The sequence below is a fragment of the Drosophila serrata genome, unplaced genomic scaffold (genome assembly GCF_035046125.1).
Source record: "Drosophila serrata isolate PLE 108 unplaced genomic scaffold, ASM3504612v1 contig_165, whole genome shotgun sequence".
NCBI lineage: Eukaryota > Metazoa > Arthropoda > Insecta > Diptera > Drosophilidae > Drosophila > Drosophila serrata.
Window position 1 is genome coordinate 2,026,130 of NW_028257063.1, and position 19,119 is coordinate 2,045,248.

The 19,119-nt window shown below is 40.2% G+C and overlaps 1 long non-coding RNA gene across 2 annotated transcripts in view; it reads left to right on the top strand.

The window, feature by feature from the left end:
- The window catches only part of LOC147644500 (uncharacterized), a 101,220-nt gene that overhangs the window by 68,915 nt on the left and 13,186 nt on the right, over positions 1-19,119 (top strand). The window contains exon 2 of one of the 2 annotated variants that reach the window (XR_015270399.1): positions 6,393-6,447. This is a non-coding gene — a long non-coding RNA (uncharacterized LOC147644500). Of the gene's footprint in view, positions 1-6,392; positions 6,539-19,119 lie in introns of those variants that run through there. The other variant, XR_015270400.1, reaches the window with a different exon arrangement.

A 19,119-nucleotide genomic window follows, 5' to 3' on the forward strand; every position in this document is an offset into this window, starting at 1 on the left:
GACCAAAAGTATTTACAAATTTTGTTAGACCTCATCCACCACGGGCTCTTTATGAGTTTGCAATGGGAAGATGGCCAACGAGGCCCGCATAACCACATAAATCAGTTTCTAGCCACGCTAAATGCCGTGACAGGAGCTCCCAGCAAAAAGGAGCTGCAAAGGCAATTCAAAGACAAAACCAAAACTAAAACCAAAACCGAAACTGAAACCAAGAAACGTAGATACGTGATGAGGAGGAGGAAGAGTCGTTTGTGAGAGGAAAAACTTTGGCGCATACCAAAAGTCAATGAGCCATTGAACGATCGATCGGCAGATACAGCAGAGGAGCAGTCGGCCCAAGATGGTCATCTCTGGCTCTGACTCCCAACTCTGTGCACATTTTTGCTACGCCGCATTTTTAGCCAATTTAAAAAGTCTAATTTAAGCAGGCAACCAGGCGGCATTCGCCACGCACGTAAACGTAAACGTAAACGTAAAACGTAAGCCCCACCGGAAGGTGAGAGGTGCGAGGGGATGCGCAAAGGATTGATCTGGTCTGGCTAATTTTGAGCACGTACGCATATAAATTTCATCAAAATTCCGCAGGAATAAACGTTTAAAATTCGCGAAAAAAGGACTTGCTGCGGAACCCACAAAAAAATGCATATTAAATTATGGACAGGGAATTTTATTTCGATAAAGGAATCTCTTTAGCTCGCATATTGTTGCTGTTGTCTGTCTGGCCTTTGTTTTTGTCACTGAACGCATAATAAACATGTTTATTAACATTTTTCGCTGGCTGCCAGGCAAATACAATAAATTAAGAGCGGAGGCCAGGCGACAGCTTGCAACATGTTGCACGCAACATTCATCAGCACCCAGAGGCCAGAGACAGCTCCAAAAAAAGCCAAGTAAATAAAATACGGAAAAAATAACAGAGTTGGTAGAGAGGGAAAAATGAAATAATTATTTTCGGGTTCTGCGTAAATTGAGGAATTTCTCAGGAAGGAAAGAGGGACAGAAGAAAGCAAAGGAGGCAAAGGACAAATGGAATGCTTTTGGTTATGTATTTTGCTTGGAAGAAAAAAAAAACAGGAAATTTATGTTTAAAAGCATTTATAATTTTAAAGAATTTTTAAAGTTTAATATAAAGAAAGATATGGAACGTTGAACTTTAAAATCAGTCCTGAAAAATATTTTAAGGTACTGGTTTTTATATTGAACGAATAGTGCAAGGCAAGGTTTGATTATTATTATTATTAAAACTGTCTGGTTTGTGTATTTATATTTACATTTAAATTGAAATAATACAAAAACACATTATTTACCAAAATTAATTTCAAAAACCCACAAAAAAAATGTTTAAATTTTTTTTCAAAAATACCTTCTTGCCACATGTACCCCCAAAATAAGATATGCAAATTAAAATGGTAATTTTCCTGCATGGCCCCTTTTTAATTCCCCAGCTGAATGATCCAGACTCGGAGGCATTTCGGACTTGATTTAAAGGCCACTCGATACGACTTGGGGCCGTTCATTAAATGCACTTTATAGGGCGGCCGGCCAACCGATCGTCGCTTTTTGCATTAATTTCACATGCAATTTACGCTGATTTATTTGATTTGGTGTTCTGTGCAGTCTTGGTCTCCCCTCTGGTCCCCCCTTGGCCATGCCGTCTGTTTGTCACTCGGCTCGGGGGATCTTGAACCCGCTTCCTAAATTGGCTGTGGCCACAAAGGAGACTCCTCCGTTCGCCTCGGCTGCCCGTTGATTTGATCGATTTGTGTTGATTGCCTGTCAGGGGCCGATACAATGGCTCCTGGACAGCCGGGGGAGGAGCACCGAGGAGCGGGCTCTTGTTAGGTGTCAGTTGGGGCAGTCAAGTGTTAAATATATATATGCACAGGGGCACAGGCAGGGGGCACCACAGAGTTTATGTTAACTAAAAGTGCATAAAATCCGCAAAAGGAGAAGCCAAGTCCGAGGCTTGTGTCAGTCAGTCAGCCAGTCAGGCAGTCAGTCAGTCACTTCAGGCACTCATTCAATTCATTCACTCGGCTTTTATGCAGAATTGATGATGGCCAAGGTTTTCTCGCTTTTCTTTTCTTGGTAACGTGAGATTTTTAGTCACAGATATGGCTCGAGTGTGGGACTCGTTGTAAAATGATATTTGGGCTTGGCCTTTAAGCTTTGAGCACTTTTTGGTTAATATTCCAGGTGCTTCCTTGATTGAAATAAACTTGAATTAATGGAGTTCATTTCCTCTGCGACTCTATCTCCATTTTATAGATTGCTTAGTCAGTGAGCCATGTCCTCCTATATATATATTTTTTAAAGCAATTTCTTTACTCTTTGCTTGTTGTTTACTTCAATTCTATATTGTATATATATATATACATCTTTGAGCTGTGTTATCATTCTAACGTAATCTTAATCACTTTGCCCAATGTTCATTCATCCACATCATCAATTTCCCTCCCTACTTTGGCTTACTCCTTTGGCTTTTCCCGGCCAAAAAGAGACTTCAACTACGGATGGATTGGCCTGAAGATGTCTTGAGTTCTTTTTGAGGGTCTCTCTGCCCTGCACTTTTCCGCTTTTCTTCACCATTTTCTCCGCACTGTTTGTGTGTGTGCTTTGTGTTTCTACATTTGCTTTTTATGCCGCTCCAAATAGGGAACTTTCAGCCGCCTTTATCAGATTTTTGCCAGTTGAAAGATCTGCTGTAAAAATCACTCCCGCAATTTTCCCACTCCTCCATCTCCCCTTCGCTTTCCCACTTGCATTTCAATCTATTTTCCACGCGCGTGCTTTCCCGGTTTCCTTTCGGTTGCCGATGCATCAGTCAGTCAGCCAGTCAGCCCGTCAGTCGACTGACAACGCCCAGAACTTCACCTCTGGTCAAAGGAACAGCATTTGCTACTTAATAGTTGGCTGTTGCTGTTGCTCTTGCTGTTGTTATCGCTTCGCAATCTGCCAGTTTCGACCCCTTATGGGCCAAGTTAGTTAGCTGGATGGTCAGTGGAAAGGGGGCAGGGGCAGGGACAGCGAGATTCCCCTCTCGGTTGGCCATATTAAAAATGTATATAAAACTCTTAAACAAACCTTCCTTCAGCCGAATCTAGCTGAGATGGTCAATGGTCAATGGTTGACTGTGCCCCCTGTACTGTACTCCCTTTATGTACACCGGGAGATATTGTTGGAGAATTTATCTTTATTTCGTTTCATATTTTAAAATAATTGATATATATTATAGATATATATAGATATATGAAGGTATTCTTTATAAGCAAGTAAATAGAAGATCATATCTTAAGCAGACTCTAACGTAAGTTGGAATATTAATAAAGAGTTTACTTGTTAGAAAGACTTCATCCCAGTGAAATAAGTTTTAATTTAGTAGAGTTCATTTATGAGTAATTTTCTTAGCAAGTTGATTATAGAATATGTAAAAATCTTAATTAAGTCGTATATATTTTAAGCACCACTTGAAGATCCTCCAAAGAAGATCATATTTTTTACCAAATTGATCTCCTTTTAGGACTTCTTTTAATTTCAATTCTCCATTTCTCTCAGTACTTAGCTGCTCCTGCTGATCCGCCTCCTACTTCTGTTGCTGCTGGTCCCTGCTGGTTCTTTATAGATTTCAATAATAGATTTTTCGAGTCGGTTTCCTTCGGTTGCGTTACTTGTCTGCATTGCCGCCATCCTGGACTGGGCCTGGCCTGTGCCCTGCCTGCAATTTTCGTTCATTCGGCGTGCAAAATTGTTTTTCCTCGTTGGCTGCTATTTTTCTGTAGGTTTATTTTTTTCCTGCATTTTTTTTCTATATATATTTGTTGCTGCTGCCATTGGCCATGAACCCGTTGACGGCTCTTGTGGCTCTTTGCTCCCGGGCTCTCCTTCTAATGTGTTTCTTTTGTTTCGTTTTTGGCTTTTTGGTCGCAATGCAGCTGCTGCCAGCGCCGCTGCTGTGCGTTGAACCTTTTGGCCAATTGCAATTGTTTCAGTTGCAAGTTGTTCTTGCTGTTGATGTTGCCACAATTCGTAGCGTTTGCTTGTTGTCCACTTAAAGTGCCACATTTGGTAGAGCGAAAATTGCAGAATGCAGAATGCATGAGGTCAAGCGCATGGCACCGGAGGGGGAAACCCTTGCGGAAATTGCGAAAAACCCTCATTTGTGCGAAAAGCTGTTCATGGCAATGACTCCGCCATCGATGAGTTGGCTCTTGGCTTTAATGGTTATTTAGGGGGAATTTATATAGCTATCGATTTGGTAATCGATAAATGATGAGGGTTCTTCTGGTCAGAATCGCTAGATGGGTCTTAGGGAAAAACAATTGCATTCTCCGGGCATTATTATCAATGGTAATCGGTTAACAAGAAGCCAATAAAATTGGTTAATCAGGAATCTCAAAGGGGGAATTGGTTAAACACTACTAGAAAATGAAGAATAAATAATAAGATGAGTTGGAGAAAGTCAGAGATATATAAGAAAGAAAGTTGTAGTAACTTATGTAAATCTATTTTACATATTAATTGTTCGACTTTAATAACCTCAAATTGCTTAATGCCTTCTTAAGAACATTAAAGTTAATAAGAATCATAACATTCACTTGATTAAAAAAGTTTTCCAGTCTCACGAATATTTATTTTCATACTCAGAGGTTACTTAAACCTCGTTTCCTTCCACTTAAAGTTCACTCACAATTCCTGTCTCTCCCTTTTTTTATAATTCCCTTTAAATAAAAATTAATTGCTTGGAAAATTGCTAATAAGCGGAAAGTGCGTGTCGCCGTGAAGAACATCAAAGGGCAACTAACCAGAGATTAAGATAGTTTTCCCAGACAAGGATGTGTGTGTGTGTGTGTGGGATGCTCCTGCAGCGAAACTTTTTCCACCACAGATTGCGATTAACAAGTGCAGGAAGGAGGAGGTAGGACGAGGTGAGAGGCCTTGTAAGCCGAGTCCTACCGGGGGTAAGGAACATCTAGCTCGAGGTTACGTTTACTAAGTGTGAATTTGGTGTCATCAGTGGGGAAAAATCAGCAAGGGAAAACCTAGGAGGGGGCACGAAGAGGGTCACAAACAAAAGTCAACGGAAATGTGCGAGTTTCGCTTGGGGCGCAACTAAAATTGGCAATGAAAATAAGCGTAGATTACGACTGCAGCAGGGGGAGACTCAAGCTGAGACCCAGACTGAGCTGCGGAGTCAAGTTCCTGGCCATCATCAAGCGAAACCCATCAACGTGTAATGAGAAAAAGTTAACTCGCTTCCAGGCATTCGATGTTCGGTGTTGTTTCTGTGTGCCCCGGCGTGTGTCTCTGATTATATCACTGCTGCCACGGATCCCCCTGACTAGGGTCGGGTGTGAGGGTCATTATCTGGCCCGAAGATGCCGATGGACACATGCTGGTCACTCTGCGATGGGCTAAATGCTTCTATTTAAGCTGTAAAATTTAAAGGCAACTCATAAACCTGAACCAAGAAGTGTAAGATGCTGGATAAAGTCATTTTTGGAAATGATTTCAATGGCTTTTGAAGAGTTTAAGAAGTTGAAAACGTTGCAAACTTTAACTTGGACTTGAAAGGGGGATTTTCGAGGTTGGAAAAAGGGAGTTGTGAAATGTATTAAATAAAGGAAACTTAAGGGGTAAGAACATAAAAAATAGGATTTAAAAAAGCTTAAGTATTCAGATTCTATAGGTTTGATTTGAATCAAATCATTGAACTGTCCATTTATTTAAACATTTCTTTAAAAATCTCCCAAGCAAACCTCCAACTTCTACGCTAATTACATCTTACCTTCAATTGACTTTCAGTTTCGTAACCCAGAAAACCAAAAAAACCTTACATAACTTGAGGGTACCATTAACCCAAAGAAAATGAAATCAATTAGGCACAGTTTCCAGCTCACATCATTAATAATTTTTTTGGGCCATGATATATACACATACACGACATGGAGGGCCAGAAAATGTGTCAAAAATTGGGTTTTAAAGCGGACAACATTAGAGTATAATTAACACGCCCTTTTTCGGGGAGTGCTCAGTATAAACATTGCTTATTTTTTTGGCCAACTTTTGTGATGCAAATGAGATTGTAAACAGGCTGCGGTTGGTGTGTGAAATTTATCGTATCGTTTTGGGTCCAAATAATTCGCAGCTGGAGGTCCACCCACATGCACTGTGTATGTGTCCATGAGTTCCAATTTGATTTCACGCTGCGCTGCATCACTCATACGCCCCGTGCTCACCTCTCGTTTGAAACCTCACACAAAAACCACACAACAAATTGCCATCACCTAATGGTATGCAAATTATGAAAATTAGCCTTAGTTTTGTATACAGAAATCAACTTTATATAACTCGTAAATAACTCATTTTCTTGTTATCTTTCCCTCTCGTTGCAGGTATGTTTTAGCTCCAGAGTTATCTACCCGAAATATCGGAATTACTGATGCCCAAGTGAGTTTTGAATTGGGTTTTAATGCGATTTGCATGAATTATGGTTACGAGCATGCCCAGGAGCGTGGGTGTGGCATCTCCATCTCTCAGTGTGAGTGTTGTGACATGTTATGATGTTGTGAGCAATCCAATTTGGTTTCAGTTTACGCCATAACTCACAGGGTTTATAGAGGGAAGAGAGTGCAGTGAAAAATATATGGAGAAATAGGCAATTTGAATAAATACAGAGTGCAGTTATTAGTGGGGAAGTAATTAAGGTGTGGGTAAAGGAAGTTTTTAGGAAATCAATTATTTATGCCATGAGTATTGGAGAGAAATGTATAAGCAGTAAAAATACCACAGAATTAAGGTATCTCTTGTAAGGAACTCATACCATAAAACTTTAAGTAATACATTTTATATTGTTTAATTTACAATTTCCTTCAGCAATCCTAAAATCCATTCTATTTCCACGTTCAAAATGCCCCCATAACTAACCATTTATCTCTCAACGATATCTCAAGCACTGCTTGTCGCTCAGACATATCTCTCTTTTCGAGAAATTCCATTAACTGGTGATTAACCAAAGTCAAAGAGAAACCCACAGCATTTTGCTTCACACGCCTCTATCAAATGTCTAACTTGGAGGACCCAGAAAACTCCTCCTGCCTTCTCTGTAGCCAAAGTCTTAATGATGTTCAGATTAATGTTTGCACCACAGAGGAAAACTGAGGCAACATCGCCTCGGGCGAGACAATTTCCACCGCAAAATCAACGGTGGCGGCAAAGGCAACGGCGTCGGAAAACTGGAAACCAAATCAGCCACAAAGCAACGCCTTTTGTGCCAAAATCCGAAACTTGAACTATTTATTACCAACATCACTTGGGGGCTGACGGAGCTAACTGACTGAATGACTGTCTGACTGAATGTCTGACTGAGTGGATATTCAAATGCATTAGCTTCGAATGTCAGATATGACAGCTGCTGCTCTTTTGGCTATCCTTTGGCTATGTCTTTCTGTGAAATGTTTCAGAAGTCGAAGTTGCATAGTTTGAGAGTCCCACAGCCTTCATTTGCGTCAAAATTGTTTGTTAGAGAAGCTGCCTGCCTGTCGACTGCAGTGGTTACAGTGAGAGAAATAAGGAAGATATGTGGGCACTTAATAAGGGAAATTTTTAAATTAGGAATGACTTAAAATGCATAAATATCGATACTGTATGGATTTGTATCTATCTGTATCTATCATCCCCTGAAAGCGTTTTGCTGATTTACTCTTCTCGGAACTCAAAAATGTCTCAAATATTTTCTCCAGTGAAAAACGATTTAATTTCCATTTCCCATACCCTTCACCTTTGTCTAACTGCTGCTTGTAGCCAAATTAGCGCCTCTGGCTGCCCTGACATTGAAAAGGGTCTAATGGGTCGCGTCGCCTCGGTGTCTGAAACTTAAGCCAGCTCGCTGTTAATGATCCGGAGAAAGAGCAGAGCAACGCTGCTTAATCGATTTATGATGTCGGCGGGGAAATTAAATGTGTCTGTGACTCTGACGAGATAAGGTAAAAAACGGTAGCCAAAATAAAAAAAAAAACAAAAGCCCGAGACACAGAAAGAAACTTTAAGATGCCACCCAAGATGACAGGCTGCGCACTGATAAGGCTAAGAAGAAACGTCAACTGATGAAGGGCTTTGGAAAGTGAGAGGAAATAACTTGAAAAACTATTTTCCAGCAGCAGAGGCAGCTGCTTGTCTGCACTCTCTAGAGTCACAAAGTAGCGTGAAATAACAATAAACAAGAAATAATCATGTTGCACGAGGAGGAAGAAGTTGCAGTCTGTGCCCCGCTTTTCCACTCCCACAAGAAGCCAATCATGTGTAAGATGGCGAGAGGCAGGAAGCCGGTGTCTGTCTGGCTTCTTCTTTGCCAACTATTTGGCCCAGAATCAGAAGGGAGCAGCATCAGTCGGAAAAGCTATGGAAATCTCTGGAGGTGCGGCAATGGAGCTATCTTCGTTGTCGATGAAGCGACGCCTTCAAAATGTCAACGAAAGTGAAGCAGGGAAAGCGGAAGTTTTCGCAAATGAAAAGCGAAAGGAGTCAGCTTGTCGCCAAATATTATATTCAAGTTTCTCATAACTAATTTGTTGTGGCGAAAGGAATAATTTTTATTGAAAAATGAGAAAGAAAAATAGTGGAAGTAACTTGGTTGTTGCAGGTCAAAGTTAAGATTTCTCAAGCAGTTAATTTCTTACTCAACCATTTCTGGTATTCTTTAACTTTTATGAAATATTTCCCCTTAAATTTCCTTCATTAGCTTAAGGCGCATTCAGTTTGTTCTACATTCTTGGCCAACTTATTCCTCAGCAAATCCCCTCTCCGCTCAAGGAAAATCCCTGAAAAAGCAGCGCGAACAACATCAAAGTTAAGTAACTAAGGCAGTTGTCGCATTAGTTGTGATTATTATCCCCAGACTTCGCATATGGAGACATAAAGCCAGCCGCTCCACAGCTTTTCTCCTCCCACTCCTCCAGCGATTTCTGAGATTTTCATTGGAGCTCCTCGTGTAGGTGTTGATTTGTGTTGTCTGCTCTGCGAGTTGAGTGAGAATTCTCTGATTCTCTGATTTTTCTCTCTCCCCCTGCGAAGTTAAGGCAATTGAATGTTGCGACACACTTGAGTCGTGTGTTGGAAGTGGATTAAACTCGGCGAGAACTACGGCATTGAACTGTAATCAGTGTGAGCTGTCAGGCCTTGGATTTATATTATTATTTTGAGAGAAGAAAATAACAAGAAATGTATTATCTGTTGAAAGAAATTTTTGAAATATTTAAAAAGGCGAAAAAATAATGCGAAATTTGAGAACTTGAAATTAAAATAATAGTTATAAAAATCAGTTTTTTATTATGTTATTATAATGTGGGGGCTTGATGTGCAAGAAAAGGTTTTAGCCACTTACTCATTTACCCAAATATTGCCTTAATAAAAATAAGTATTTTAAAGAATTAACAGCTTAAAAAACACTACTATTTTGACCTTCTCTGTATGATCATTAAAACCCATGTGCGAGGAGAGATGAAGGAAAGTAAATCAAACACAGAAAAACCTGCCACAAATTTCAGCTATCAACGGACAAAGCTATCTCCTGGGATCGGGATTATAGCCCATCGATTGGCCTCACAAAAAAAAGAAGAGGAAAAAAGTCCGAAGGAGAACGACTGCAAAAAGTGGCGACGACTAAAGTTGTTGCAATTGAATTTGCATAAATTGTGGCCAAAGTCGAGTTCCTTCTGGTTTACTGGTTTGCTCTGCGGTTATGCAAATTCCCCACACACTCGCACACACACTCGCACACACACTGGCACTCACACACACCCCCCTTGTGTGCATTTGAAAATGCATAAGATTTATCCAAAGATTGCTGTCCATTAATTCAACTTGGATTTACTTTTAGCATATTTTACAACAGGCAGCCGCAGCAGCAGCAGCGGAGAGATCTTTTGTATTCACAGTTCGATTCCGATTCGAATACGCAAATTCTCGTTTTTCTTTTTGTTGTACCTTTTTTCTGGACCATCAACTACTTGCAATAAATTTGCATTTACCCACAAAATGTTTTGAACTATGGTCGGAGGGGTTTTGTGCAGTTTTGAGCCTGAGGTTTACCTTGCGTTTCCGATTTATTTGCAGCTGAATTTATTCAAATCGATCGGCGGGTCTCTGTATCTGGTCAGTTTATTCAGTCATATTGATTAGTTTTTGATTGCTGGCCTTTGGGATGGGAGAATGACCTTTTTTGGGCCATCATTTGGCTTGCTAATTCCCGTCGTCAAATGCCAAAATAGTTGGCCTTTAAATGCTTTAAATAACTCACAGGACCAAAGAGCTTTTCCTCCGGTTCTTTCGGTCTTATAAATTCCATTTAACATTACATTTGTGTCCAAGACAAAAGGCATAACTGGGCTAAGGAAAATGTTGGCTTAAAAACTAAATGAAAATTTGTTTAGGGCCAAAAATGTGAGGCATTTAAGTGAAAACCGCAGCAACCTCTGATGGAAAAACACGCATGAAAATTTAAATCCATTAACTGGTCAGGAGTTTCATGCACAATTTATGAGGCAACAGGAGGTGGGTCCTAGTTTTCTATATATTGAGGTATTTTTGAGGATTTAATGGCAACCGCAGCCAGGCCCAACGCACACACACATAGACACACACACTGAGTTGGCAATAAAACTGGGCAAACACCAACAGGCGACCAACCAATAAACCCCGAATATCTATGGTTAGAGCAGGGATCCTTTCCATTTTTTATTTGGACCGCAAACGCTTTAAATATTCGGAATTCGGACAACACGAAAATAGTTTCCAGTGACATTTTTTTTCGGGGCCAAAAAGCCGCCGGAATAAAGTTGTCACTTTACACACGATTGGGTATCGTTCCTTCTGTTTTAAGGAGTTGAGTTGAGAATGCCTTAAATATTTCATGATGTGAACTGTGGCAGTCAATTCCCTGAATTTTTCCTCCTCAAACGTGACAGATTTCCCTGGCACCCTGCAAGTTGCCGGAAGGCTTGCCCTTTAGGTGGGTATTTTAAAGGGTATCCCATGGTCTCTATGATATTTTTTGTTGTTGACCAAAGTTCAGAAGTTGTAGGCTTCAATTTAGGTAGTTTATCAAAGAATTATGTACATTCGAGAGCAGCTAAAATTGTTGGCTTAGGGGCTTTGCCTTGTACGATGGGCAGACTGTTGAAAGGTTGAGAACTAATCGCAGAGTTATTGATTTCTGGCTATTAATTGAGGGGAAGCTTGGTAAAACTAGTCATTAAATAAAGATATGCTATCTTAGGTACTAATTATATATTATTTCTACTAATTTAAAAGCCCCAAAAACTTTACTTGCTTCCCACCTAAAACTTACCAAAAGTAAACCTAATTAAGTTCAATCAAAGCAAGCAAAGTCAGACCCAAAAGTTTAAGCCGCAGACACAGGGAAATTAGCACCGTTTCCCCGCTGAATTTCCAGGACCACAATTTCTCCGAAAACTACTCGACTCGAACTAATGTGGATTCATTTTCGTGTAAACCAGCGAAAAGCCAACAAATCATGTGAAGGAAGGCAGGCAAATCTCCGGCAATAAATTCGGTTTATTTTTTAAAAGAAATTCAATAGCCGATAAATGCAGCTCACGATTCTCAACAAGTGCAGTGGCAAAGCCGGGGCTAAGTGCAAATTTGTCACTCCAGCAGGAAGTCGGCAAGGATTCGAGGAAGTCTGGGATACTGGGGGTTGCTCGGCGTGATTGAGGGCGCCCTGTGAGTCGTCGGTCTGTCAGTCAGTCAGTCAGTTGGGTTATTTGCCGCTTCAATCACTGTTGCTTCCACTCTGCAGCTGAATAAACTTTGATATTTTATGTAAACATTTTCTGGTTGCAACCAGCGAATTTTTCCCACATTTTTCAGCTTGAATTACAGCATATTTCTACACATTTGAGATATACATATACATTTATTTATTTGCTTTAACATTTGTTTTATGTATTTTGTCAATTTTGTGGGAATTGTTCCACATTTGTTGAACATTTTCCATTTATTTTAAGACTTTGAGAGCAGAAAAGATGTTAATATTTACTTCATTGAGGTTTTAATTTATTTGATTTGAAAACAATTTGTAAATGTAAACATGAAGCATATTTTATAGAATTTACTAATATATTTTTCTCATTTTTGCTTCTCCTTGTTTAATTATAAATTTTAAAATTCAGAACAGCACTTCTCCCTTTCCCTACTTCATATTTAATCAATTAAAAATTTATTTCTCATTCTCTTGCTTTCCTTGCTAAAAAGCTGGAAAGGATGACAGGCCCCAAATGCACATGTGCAGTCCTGGGAGACCTGTCCCTTCGAGTGGGGAATTTTAATTTAAAAATAATGAAAAAAAAGCTGCAGCCACACCCGCTCCTCTTTCTCTTCCTTCCGAAGCCTGACAATGACATGAAATTGAAGCTATGTCTGGTTTGCCTTTGTCTAATTGTCGCTCTGCAGGAACCCCTAAAAAATAAAAACGCACACACCACCCACCATTATAATGCAGTCCCCAAGGTCCTTGGAGTGCATGGAAAAATGCTCGCATATGTTGCGCCTTTTTTTTACCAGGAGGAAGTTGAAAGGGGAGGCCATCCTGGGGGGTGGTGACCTCCCATCCCCGTCCCCAATCCCATCTCCTGGCCTCTCGGTTTGCGTGTGGGGTTTGGGTGCGTGTCTGTGTGTTGGCAAACAAATTACAGCTGCTATTTTGAAATCATTTGGGGCCATAATTTAGGTGTGTGTCCTTCTGCTCCACCTCTCCCCTCCTTGCGTGCGAGCTTGTGTGTGATGTGCCCTTCAAATGGTCAGCGTGCTTGTTGGTTTTCCCTCCAACTCCTCTGTGTGGGGGATCTCGGGGAAATGCTGGAAAAGCGTTAAATGGTTTGGGGTGCGTCGGCTGTCAAAATTAATTTGAGCAGCAAATATTCGCCTGGAAACGGATGCAGCGCCCAAAAATAAATACAATCAAAAATGGCTAAGGCAAATAAATGATAAATGGAACTCAATTTTATTGTTTTAGATAGTTGAAAAATATCTTAGGAGGTTTTGTGTTGAAAAAAAAATGTTAAATCTCAGAGAGTTTGTTTATGTTATTATAAGATATTGTAACATTTTACACTTTCTGTTTCTAAAAACCTATGGGGAACTCTTATCTACTACATTAAAATATGTAATATAGTACAACTTCTTTCGACTTATTTTACCTTTCGAAAATGGCTCTACATTTAATCCCATATTTAGTATCAAAATAAACCCTGAACCGTTTTTGTTTTCATTTGTTTATTCTCCTGTCTCTGCGCCCATTTGCAATAACAATAAGAATAAATGCGGGAACAAGTGCAAAATGTTGTGGCTCATAAATCAAATATGTAACTTCAGATCCACCTATGCATATATGCAAGGATATATGTATGTACACATACATGTCCGTACATCAGGTAACAACAACGATGAGCGAAATGGGAGATGCTGTGAAATTTTCGCTTTTGCGTGTTCGGCATTTCAATTGGAAAATGTGCGCACATTTTTGCAATGAAATTCCGACTGAGAATTTATGCTATAATGTTTTTGTTTTATGTGCCATTTTCCTTTTTTTTTTTGTTAGGAGGGCGTGGCAAATATATTGGCAAACACACCCACAGTTGCACCCCACCCACAACAATCATTTTAAGTGTTTGCTTTTGTTTTTCGGCTTTCTTTTTGGGGAAAATGCATTAACATTAATGTTGGCCTGTTTTTTCATTACACAAAATTATTTAATTTCCTGCAGGCAGCACGCAATTTGATGAGCAACTGACAGGCAGCCCCCTCTTACCCCCAGGAAAAAGGGGGCGGCATGTGTCTGCCTCCTGATGATGATGATGATGATGATGTCCTGCGAAAAGTTTATGATGCTGCTAACCGTTCTTTGCCCTCTTTTCCCTGGGAATTTTCTTCCCTCTTTTTTCTGTTGCGGAAATTCCCGCGCTACATCGTTTTTTTCCAACGTTTATTTAACGTTTATCGGGGGCCAAGTTAATGACTTATGTGGGTCATTAGCATTTCAGGCTGGCTAAGGCATTCTGCCCCTCCCTTTCCTTTAAGATGGAAAAAATTATAAGATGCTAAAAATTCTTGTTAAAGGTGGAAAGTAAAGATAAATATAAATATGTTTTCTTTTTATTTAAGCTCCTTTACATACTTACTCTAAGAGTTTAAAGGAATTTGCTTCTTTTAGTCGTAGTGGGAGTTTAATCCAATTCAAGGAAATCTTGTAGATATTCTTTTGGAGAAATTATTAATAATTCAAGCAGGTCTTATGTTTAAAAACTTTTTGAAAATTCTTTGGGAGTAATTTCTGGTAAAGAATAATTTTTTAAAGCATATTATAAAGGCTTCTAGTGTGCTTAACTTCCCTTATTTTGTTTTTTAAAATTTAGTAAAACAAAATAATCTTCTATAAAATTTTTTATCTCATTTTTGAATCCATTATAAACTCCATTCACAAAGTATATAACCAATAAAAATCCATTCGATAGAAAATCCAATGTTTATTCAATACAGAACCCAGGCATAACACATCCTTGGGCGTTGTGACATTCAAAAAGTGCATTCACTTTCGCGGCATACAGAAATCTGTTTGTAATAATAATCATCAAAAGCAATAACCTCCCAGCTCGGTGGGAGTTCCCCCTTATTGTCAGAGGGCTGCCTTCATGTTTTTCTCCTCCAGTCGGGGATTGATATGATATATATAAAATTGCATTTATAAGCAATCATGTCAACGCCAACAGAAATAGGAAAAGACATCGCCACTTGTGCACTTTTCCCTTAAAAGGGGGTTGCCTTATATGCAAGGAGTTTTCTTCTTTTTTTGAACGAAGAAAAAGGGTAAAGTCTCACTTCACACCTACGCACATGAAATCGAAACGGAAGTGTGGTGTGACTCCATTTTTTGCTCTTATTCAGGAAATGCATTTTGGCCGCCGTCTTCCCTTTTAGTGTCAACTTGCCACCTTTTCCTGCTTACTGCCACAAGTATTTGGCGCCATTAAAATTATTTTCTTTTTATTTCCCCACATTTTCTCCCCCAGGTTTTTGAGTGAAATGAGAGGAGACAAGTTTTATGCTTGTTTGTCGGCTGCCTGAGGGCGTGAAATGTCTGAGTTGGAAAATAAATTCCCCCTTAAGGTGACACATGTGATGTGTGACGGGGTCTGGAAAAGGTGAAGGCACTCTTAAGGAGCGAACAAATGCTTGAGAAATTGAATATTCTGTCAGGTTTTTAGCTTTAAAATGCAAAAAACGCCTTAAATAAATGAAATAAATATTTATTAAATATTTGAAGGTAGTTTAAATAGTATCCAGAGTGAGTTGCAAGCTTTGTATATGAAGATTTTCCACCTTCCCACCTCCAATTGCTCACAATTTCCATCTCTCTTCATTTATTCAACTGTGAAGAGTACTCATTAGCAGTTATACGGCCTCTATAAAGCCGCTTGCAATCAGGAAATTACCTTTATGACTTCTGCTCCATTGATAAGCGCTAATGAAACTATTTATATAGAGCCTCCTGGCTCAAAAGCTGCTCCAACAACTTCAGTTTCTTCTGTCTTGTTTTAACAGCTTGTTAACAGAGTCTCCTCCGGGGGAAGGGGAGTTCCAGAGGAAGGGAGATTCTGCATCTTTCAGAAGCTGCTTAAAAGCCAATCCAAAAATAAGTGGATTTTTGAGGCATTTAAAAGCCCAAAGTGTCAGTCTGTCAGTCAGTGAGGCACTTGTGCTCAATCAGCGGGTGAAAAGTATTCTGGAGGAGGAGCTGTGAGAGGGGGGAAGAGTCCAGGTTTCTCTATATGTGTGGGCGTGTGTCTGCTTAAAGGGGGCGGGGCTGAAGAGTCCCATAACTCAAATGAGATGAGAAGCCCTGGAGTTCCTAATGAAGTGTCCCAAAGTATCTGGTAATAGGTAAAAGAGATGGAAATGGGGATAGGTGATAAAAATATATTGTATATAGTATTTAAAAATCTATAAAGGTCGAAGATACTTCTGGAGAAAGCAATGTAATATTTTTAAGATCTAGAAGAGTAATATTAGTATTATTATTACAGAAAATAATTAAAAGAAAGTACATGGTTGATGCAACGTTTTCCTACCAACATTTTCTTCCCATTCCTATATAAATATAAAATAAAAGTTTTCCTTGTCAATTTTACACGAAAAAGAGCAGGATAAATACAAATATATATATTTTTTAAATAACCCCCAAAAGCTTTCTATACCGGGTATTTTAAATTCGAGCCTATTTTACAGTAGCTTCTCTCTCCTGTTTTCTCTGTTTTTTTTTCATACATCTAAACCTCCATTTTATGGTCAGCATTAAAAAGAATCTTTTCCTTTTTTTGGTTTACGACTTTAAGACGAAAACGGTAGACGAAAATGCCAAAAGCTTGTTAGGAGGAAAAACGCTTCACTTTGGCTGCGAGTGGGGGAAGCATTTACATTTTGACTGCTGCCACTGATGCTGCTGTTGCTGCTGCTTGCTGCTTGTGCTGTTGATGCTGCCCCTGAAAAACAGTATCCGCATCGGCATCTCGGCATCAGCATCATACCACATCAATCAACGGCACTGGGCAACATTAAAATGGTAATTTAAAACCGCGAGAGAAGCCTCGGGATACAACTGGCGAGGACTCTGAGGTGGAGTCTGGGGCGAACTCATCATGCCGACGTTTTAATGATTGGCCGCTGGCTCCTTTCCGTTTTGGCCCAACGCTATGCAAATGGCATCCTCCTCCCATTGCCACCCTTTTTGCCCACCTTCAACCTTCCCGAAACTGACTCGTAAATCAAGGTTGCAACACCTAACGCAACCTGAGGGAAAACCACGACGACGACAGCGGAAAAGTGAACCGAGTGCAGACGCAGTAAAGTGTTTTGAGAAATGTCACCCGTGGGGCGTTTTTGTCATTTCAAAAAGTGTTCAATCAACTGTCAGCATCCACAATGCCCCATACGCCACAGATTGAATATATATCTCTGAGAGATACTTCATATATGTACAGAATCTTTAAAGGTAGCCAAAGGCGATAGACTTTAGGTGTCAGTTTAAGGAAGATAGTTGGGGTTTCCTCTCTCAGGATTTAAATATGAATAAACCATTTGAAAATCTCTTAGAAACCTCTATTAATAATATATTTACCTAATTTAATCTCTGTTAAACCCGCCTTAAACTCAGTTTACCAAAATTAGCCACCTGTTTAACCTGATTTAATTAGGCATTTAACACAAGCACAAATCCCGTGGAATTGTCCAACACATCTCCTTGATAATTAACACCCTTCGTTGCACCCAATTCCCGGCAGCAGCAGCTTTCATCGCCGGCAATTATCCATTCATAACTCATGCAAACCACTTGAGCGGCATTTAAAATCCGCTTAGCTTCGGCTTTTGGCCCTCCCTAACTAAATCACAGCACAAATGACCCACAAATGAAGCTGAAAATATGAAAAGAGCTCCAAGTACTGAGGGTACACGAGTACACACCCACGCAGAGTGTTAGGTTTCCCAAGACCAGCGGCAGCGGATTCTTTCTCAAGTGTCTCGTATGACCAACGGAGGTTGGGGGTTCAAGACTTTGGTCTCTGAACCAGTTAGCTGCCACATTGAACTGAACTTTGAATTAAGTTGAGCGGCTTCCGTCATAACAAACACTTACTGGTACTCCCCCTTTGGGTAACCAAATACCTTAAGCGAGTGCGAGACAGTTTCTCAAGTTACCGCCTTGCAAAATATTATGATTTCACTAGAGTTGAAGTTTAATTAGTTTCAGAGAGAGAAACAAGTTGTGAAGGGTTTGATTTAAACTACAGGACACAAAAATTAAGCCTAGAGAGATCAGAGAATTCTGTCTAAAATATAAGTTATAATTTTTAAATTAAACTCTTTGAGGGTCCAATTCAAATAAACTCCACTTCCAGTGTAACTTAAATCTAGGAACATGAGAGAGTATCTCCTATCCAAGGGAGACACAAAAGTTAACTGGCTTTGGGAGTTGAGCCACGTTCCCCAAACAATTTCTCCTTGTCGGGCAATTATTTGTCTAAAATAATTGCCAATTGGTCGCTGGAAAATCACACAAAAAAATTAAAAGAATCCTAGAGACAATGCAGACGAGACATCAAACAATCAAAGAGCTGGGAGGATTCAATCCGTCTGCTAACTTTGACTTTTGGGAGGAGAAAAGGGAAGAGAGGACACTGGCCTGGGGGACTCGCCAATTGTTACCGCTGCTTGTTAGTTGTCCAGCGATTTCCGTTTCCGCTTCTGGCCTTCCACTCGTAATGGAACTGCAACGGTGTCTGGCATTGAAATGAAAACAAAGCCACAATGCCAGCGAGTCAAAGTCAAAGTCAAAGCCAGGCGAGAAATTGGCAAGAGTCCGAAGCAAAAACAAAAAATAAAAAGGAGTGAATTGCCGAGGACACCGACTGGTGACTGGACTGGCGGAAAAGGATTTTCACAAGGGCTCTAAGCCTTCATTGGCATTTTATTAATAGCCAAAAGGATGGCTCGTGGCTAGGCGGTAGCCCTTTTGCTTCCGAATTTCTGCTGCGTGGCTGCTTTTGGCATTCATTTCGTATAAAACCCTAGACGCCTTTTGTCTGCGGGGTCCTTCCGAAACAATAACGAAACGTGCTGTTAGCTCTGCGAAAAATAAAAGGGAATTTTTATTTGCCGTCTATCGGCATTATTGACTTTCGGGTTCTCACCGTCAGCTGTGACCAGCACGAGAATTGGAAGGCAACACAAAAAATATATTGAAACAGGACTCCTCCTCTGGCTACCGCGTCTGCGGTTTGCCTTCGAAAATAGAAGGTTACATAAAAATAATATTTCTCGCTTACTGGCTGCCCTTTTGTGTGTGTTTGTGTTTGCATTCCAACTTTCATTTTCAATTTACGGGGATTTCTTTGTGTTCACGTCAGAAGGCCCTTCGCGGCGGCCGCGGCGCCGCCTCTGTCCACCGAACCTCCAAAGCCTTGGCCGCTCTTGCACTCCCGCAAGTCGGCTCTTCGAGCACTGCTCATCGGGCTAGTCTAAGCGCTCCCGCGCCCACTCTTCGATGTTCGC